The sequence below is a fragment of the Mesocricetus auratus genome, unplaced genomic scaffold, assembly GCF_017639785.1.
Source record: "Mesocricetus auratus isolate SY011 unplaced genomic scaffold, BCM_Maur_2.0 Super-Scaffold_100014, whole genome shotgun sequence".
Taxonomy (NCBI): Eukaryota; Metazoa; Chordata; class Mammalia; order Rodentia; family Cricetidae; genus Mesocricetus; species Mesocricetus auratus.
The window spans coordinates 43,980,585-43,987,215 of record NW_024429197.1 but is presented as its reverse complement, the minus strand read 5'-3'; the positions used below and the strand labels follow the sequence as shown (position 1 = coordinate 43,987,215).

The 6,631-nt window shown below is 48.7% G+C and overlaps 1 long non-coding RNA gene across 1 annotated transcript; it reads left to right on the top strand.

Annotated features, from left to right (window-relative positions):
- The first annotated feature begins 5,254 nt into the window (after positions 1-5,254).
- On the top strand, positions 5,255-6,394 carry LOC121144018. Its single transcript, XR_005881356.1, has 2 exons — positions 5,255-5,382; positions 5,905-6,394. It is a non-coding gene; the product is annotated as an uncharacterized LOC121144018 (long non-coding RNA).
- The last annotated feature ends 237 nt before the right edge of the window (positions 6,395-6,631 follow it).

Below are 6,631 nucleotides of genomic sequence, written 5' to 3'. Positions count from 1 at the left end.
TGAACAGCCTTTGGCCTTCAGATAACACTTCCATTCCTAATCTAATATTCCCCCAATTGGCTGTGCAACCTTGGAGAAATCACTTAATATTTCTGAACCTCTGGTTTTGTATCTATAAAGTAGAGGTTCATTATTCTTCCTTGAAGTGATTATCGTGTGATAGGGTGGGTTAGACAAAGGCTTGAATGACAGCACAGAGGAGGTAGCTGGCAAAGCTTGTTTCTCCCGGAGTCTAGTGTCTGCCCTGGGATGTCAGTCACATCAACAACAGCTGATTGGATTTCCCCCATCTGTCAAGCACATACTTTGTTTTTGCCCTGCCATTTTCCTCCTTTCCTGTTCTTTCTTTCCTGTCCCACACTTCCCTGTCTTCCCCTCTTGGTCAGCTCTGCTGTGACTGAGGTCACCTGTCTGGACCAACTCCTGTCCCTGGGTGCTCAGAAGCTTTCTCACAGACTTACTTCCCTCAGTCCCTCCTTCCACAACCCTGGGCAGGTCCCGTCACACTCAACCATGACCTATTGGCTCTCTGAACATTCCGTGGCAAACTCTCTGACCTTTCGATGCCAGAATAGTAGAGTTAGCATATGAAAGAAGCTGGTTAACAGAAAAAGACTGAACGCCCTTCCCTACCTGGGCTTCACACAACACATGGAGCAGGCTCAAGAAATATGTTCACGTGGGCCTATTATAGGTGTTGCTCATGGCCCAGCTCACTAGCAACCCCCCACTCCTCTCCTTTTCGTTTTTTTTTTTTTTTTTTGGTTTTTACGAGACAGGGTTTCTCTGTATTGTTTTAGAGGCTGTCGGTCCAGCCCAGCCTCGAACTCACAGAGATCCGCCTGCCTCTGCCTCCTGAGTGTTGGGATTAAAGGCGTGCACCACCACCGCCCGGCTTCCTCTCCTTTTCTTAATAGACCATCCCTATTTCTGTTTCTAATCATGTGCCCCATGTCTAATTCCTTGCCATAGGACACAAGAACCTGGATGCAGATTCAGATCTGTGCCTCTAACACCATCCCCAGCTCTGGCTTCCTCTGGATGTCCCAGACACCAAGGGCTCCAGGCTGTGACTGGAGGTTTCCAACACATTCTTGGTATGGGGCTATCCACCTGTAGTTTTTCTTCCTTCCGAGAATCTGTTGACTGATACTCTTATTTCCTCAAGCCTCAGCTCATGGGCTGCCTCCTCAGGAAGCCCTCCTCCATGCCTTATGTAAAACAAACCACAGTCCCTCCTTGTTTTCCTTCTTCTCACCTCTAGGCCCATGTAAACATATTTCTTGAGCCTGCTCCATGTGTTGTATGAAGCCCAGGTAAGGAAGGGTGTTCAGTCTTTTTTTCAGTGGTAGCCTCATACATGTTAAGTCAGTGTGACTCACTTATTTTTAATCCTCCCACTTCCCAGGTAGCATGTGAATTTACATAAACAGGTTGTGTGTGCCTTCTGCAGACCATGGCACATAGTGGGTGCTCAGTAAATGTGTGTGACCACTTGTGAAGTGCTAGGGAGGAGACTACAGGACACTATAGGTAATTCCAGGTCTTACGTGGCCCACTGAGCAGATGACTACTGGCAAGGCCTTCTATGGAAGTCCTACTGTGTGTGACAATGAAGAGCACAGTTTGTACTGGCCTTCGTGCCCTGTGGCTCCTATAACAAATGACTATGGGCTTGGTAGCTTAAACAGTAAAAATGTATTTTCTCACCATTCTAGATGCCAGAAGATCTGAAACTAAGGTGTTAGCAGGGCTGTGTTCCTTTGGGGGCCTCCCCTTTTGGGGGGGCATATTGCTTGACTTGCAGCAGCAAATTAAGAACTGTCTTCACTGTCTCTCTGTATCCCAAATCTCTATCTCCTTTTTCTGATGAAAACACATCAGTGAATATAAAATTCAACGTGAACCCAAATGGTCTCATATTGAAACCTTTAATTTCTTCGTTCTGTAAGGACTCTGGTTCTAAATTATGTCCCCTTCTAAGGGCTGGAGCTTAGCACCTGGTCATATTGTTTAGGGACAGGGTTTAACTTATCATAGTGTCTTCTAGGAACTTTTAAATCAGAGGATGGGACAGACACAGCTTAGCAATCAGTGTTCCAAGCAAGAGTGAGGCAAACCCTTACAGCCCTGGGTAGAGGGATTATTCTGTAAGTTTTAGTCAGGACACATCCACAGTGCCCTTGCTGGGAAGAAATGACAAAATGCATTCCCTGCCCTCAAAAAAATCATGAAGCCATGAGAGGAACAGAAAAGTAGGTCTGCCAGTGTAGCATGGAAGGACATGGTGGAGGTGGACCCTGAACAAATGAGACTTGGAAGAGAAGTAATGAGAGTGGGTTGGAGGGGAGGTGGTCAAGGAGAGCTTCTTGGAGGCAGTGTTGTCTCACCCGAGGCTTCAAGACTGAGGGAACAGGAACCAGCCAGGCCAAAAGGCAGAAGAGACCTATGAGGTTGGAGGAACAGAGGACAGTGAGCCTGGCCCTGTGGGTCCCAAACATAGAGGTGGAAAGGGAGCCAGCTAAAAGGCGGTGCCATACGCCATCCGGGTGGACTGGAAAGCCACAGGACCCGGAGGTGATATCACTGCACACGCATGTTCAAGTTCGATGATAAAAGAAAGAAAACCTGTTGAGAAAAGGGGTTTCCTAGGATGTTTTAAAATCACATTTGTGATTCATTTTTAACAAGTCTAACCTGTGCACAGAAAAGCGCTCAAGACACAGGAGTGCATCAGGATGAGACACTCACTGCAAATGAAGCCAGCCTGTGTGTGCCGTGAGGACAGCCATGAGCCTGTGAGGAGTGGCGGTGTGCTCAGAGCCCAGTTGGCGGCTGCGGGAATGAGATGAGAATTTGTTTAGGGGCAGGGCCCAACTCAGGACAGCATGTAGGTAAAAGTAGTGGCTAGGAGTTGACTCCAGACTCTCTGGGGGCTGAATCTCCCTCCATACAAAAGGAGGGGGAGTTGGGGAAGAAGCCTTTGCTTTGTCTTTTCTTCCTTCCTTCCTTCCTTCCTTCCTTCCTTCCTTTTATTTTTCCTAGATTGTCTCTTGAGATCATGATTCTTTTGTCTAACTGGAAGACCTGAAGCAGTCTGTAGGAAATGAATGGTTTATTTGGTATTTAGGTATCCAGCACCAGACACGTGTCCTAGTCACTGTAATACACAATGTGACCAAAAGCAACAGGAAGGATTTTATTTCAGCAGCTGTTCTCAACCTATGGGTCCCAACCCCTCAGGGTTGGGATGACCCTTCCACAGGGGTTGCCTAAGACAACTGCTAAACGCAGATGTTTACATTATGATTTATAACAGCAAAACTACAGTTGTGAAGTATCATCAAAGATAATTTTATGGTTGGGGTCATCACAACGTGAGAAACTGTATTGAAGGGTCACAGCTTTAGGAAGGTTGAGAACCACTGGCTTAGAGGACACCGTCCATTTTATCAAGGGAAGTCAGGGGTGGAACTCAAGACAGGAACTGAAGCAAAGACCATGGAGTAGCACTTATTACTGGCTTGCTTTCTCTGGTTGCTCAGCTACATTATATATATTATATATACCTGCCCAGGGATGGTTCTACCCACAATGGGTTGGGCCTTCCCATTTTCATTAGAAATCAAGAAAATGTTTTCACAGACATGTCCACAGACCAATCTGATGAAGGCTACTCAACTGAGGTTTCCTCTTCCCAAGTGACTCTAGTGCCAAGTAGACAAAACGTAACCAACGTAACATATATTTGGTGAGGACAGCATGGGTCAGCCCACCCCTGCTCAGCAGTTACTGAGTGATGGTGCCTGCTTCTGTGGGACTTCTAGGTTCATACAACATTGTTCCAGGGGCTCCCTTCATCTCAGGTGGCTGAAGAGGTTCCAAGGCCCCAGAGAGCATCAGTAGCTCAGAGTTCCATGACAGGCATGTCATGGGGGCTAAAATAGAGGTTAGGTAAATAAGTCAATGCAAGTACCTTCAGGCAGCTCTTGCGGTGACGCTAGAGTGGGTAGCAGTTCCTTGGAGTTCAGGGAGATTGCAGGAACTTCGGCGAAGGGTATGTGTAATTGCCAAACTGTTTTGTTTGTGGAGACATCTGTGGATGACAGGACCTGTCCCTACATGCCTGTTCCTCAAGAGGGTCGCTCACTGGAACAGGGATGGCCTCACATGCCGTGTTCTTTCCCAGGCTGGAGCAGGTGCAGATGCTGGGACTCAAGGGAAGAAGAGTGACCAGGGAATAACGCCAAAGCACCCTTGGAAGTTGTAGAGTGCTGTTTCATCTCATCAGAGGGACTCTGGGTGTCTTGAGGACTGTACAGCCAGGAGCACTGGCCTCAGAGCTGTGGTCAGGCAACTCTGTGACAGAAGCTGGGCGTCTAAGATGGAGACTGACTTAGATTTGAGAGACCTGGATAGAATTTTGGGCAAACCTTTCCATTTCCCTCAACTAGTTTTTCACCTCTAACAACATCCCAATTGTAGTTGCTGTACCGGATATAATGTGTCTTAGACATCTATGCTGGTTTTAGGCATAGTAAAACCTACTGAGTAGTATTTGTAATTCAATCATGATGGGGGAGGGGTCTGGGTGCTATGACTGTGTATATCACTTCCTTTCAAGATGATTTGAAGCCTCTCATGCTCATTAGGATGGGACTTCTGAGGACAAGGATATATTTGGGTCAAGCTGGTAGCCCTGGTGGCTAGAGTTGTGTTACACTCTGGAATAAATGCATTCCACTACTTGCTTGGGTTTTCTTCAAGCCAAGCCCTCTGAAACAAAGGAGCTGCAGCTTCCAGAAAAGTTGCTCTGGTGTAGTAACTTATGGTGGCCCAGTAACAGATTGGCTTGGCAAGCCAATATTGCCCTCTGGCATACTTTACACCCTGGTGCTCTGTTGAGCACAGAGCACAGAAGTCACCTGAGGACCCTAAAATTTTGCTGGGTGGCCCTAGGAGCTGTAGCCCTAGAACCTGCCATGGCTTCATTAGGGTCCAACTGGCTGATTGGCTGGTAGCTAGTTCTCTTGGGAACCAGAACAATCCTGGGGCACATTGAGTAATCGGCTTCCTTTCCCTGCCTGGGGCCAGAGTCAGTACAGGGAAAGTGAAGAAACCTGTTTGGGGCAGCAGTGGGGTGGGCGTGGGCAGGGCCCTACCCAGAACTCTGTGGCAGGACCAGTTTCCATCGCTTCCGGACCGGATACAGACTAGAGAATTGCGCCCAAGGGGTGCACCTGTAAGTGCTTTCTGAATAAAGCTCGCCATGGGTAGGACAGGACCAGCGTCTCTGGGTCAGCAGTCACTGGGCGGGCGCATAACTTCCGGAAATCCGCCGAGCGGGTGGGGCCAGTAAGTTGCAGACCAGTGGATCCACAGGTGAATGACCCTGCCTCGGGGTGGGGGTGGGGGTGGCGGCGACGGTGCTCAGAGACACTGGCACGTCGTATGTCTGCTCTGGCGCCTATCTGGGCATCGCCATTGGGTGGGGAAAGGTGGGGACAGCGTTAAATTTGGACTCAAGCTACTCCATTGGGCAAGCGACTTAGCCTATCCGGCACCGCGCTTTCCCAGATGAGAAATGGGAATGAATCAAAATAGGTAACAGTTGAAACAGTACTTCTAGTAGGTGCTCAGGAAAGCGAGGTTCCCTTCTAACAGGCTTACACCCCCTGCCCTACAGTCGCGCCCACAGAGGAGGCAGGTGGCCTGGCCTGGAGACAGTTCAAAAGCCATTTTAGCCTCGGGTTGCTTGTCTAGCCAGCAGGATGGGGCATGCGGGCGGGTCCCTAAGGTCGAATTTCGGTCGGGTTTCTGTGATCCTGGGAGGGAGTTTCAGTGCATTCTTTCACGTACTTACTCGCAGATTCTTATCAGGCTGCTTCTCTTTGCCTCCCCCAGTGGCCCTCCAGCGTTTCATCCATACAAGGCCAGTTTCCACCCTTGGCTCCATATGTAAACAAAGCCTGGGCTTTCAGCGGCAGGTCCCCACAGGTCTAGCCCTCTGTGCCAGCCATGCAGGAGGTAGAGCCAGAGTCTGGCTCCGTGACTCCTGCACAGCTACCGAGTTCCTGCCGCCGCCTTCCCTCAAAAACTCCAGAGTGAGAAATTCTAACTGAATGTGTACAACTGCAGAGCTCAAGCCATTCTTCCACCCTGTGTGTTATCAATGACATTGTAAAAGTACTGACTAACCTGTGGTAGAGAGTGGGGGTAAAAACTGGACCATGATGATTAAGAGCCGGACTAGAGGCAGAATGGACCCTCTGAGCTCTCGTGGGTGCATCAAATAAAGACTGAACCATACTGTAAGCCACGGGCTGGTCTTCCTGTGTGACAGCCTAGTCCTCAAGTTACAAATATACATTCTTAATAAAATAGTTATGAGGAAGACTGTAAAACTCAAAATCATTTTAGCTGAAACTAGGAGATACAGAGAAAATCCTGGCAGTTTCTACACTTTCCTCCACGCTGTAAATATACTTGATGCCCTGTGCACAGTTGCCTAAACCCAGGCCTGACCACATGGGCTGAGAGCAAGAGAGGAGATTTCAGTCTCTCAGGTACTTTGGGGGGGGGGGTTCACTCTGAACAACCAGAGCAGCTGAGCCTAGTGTTATGGGTTTAG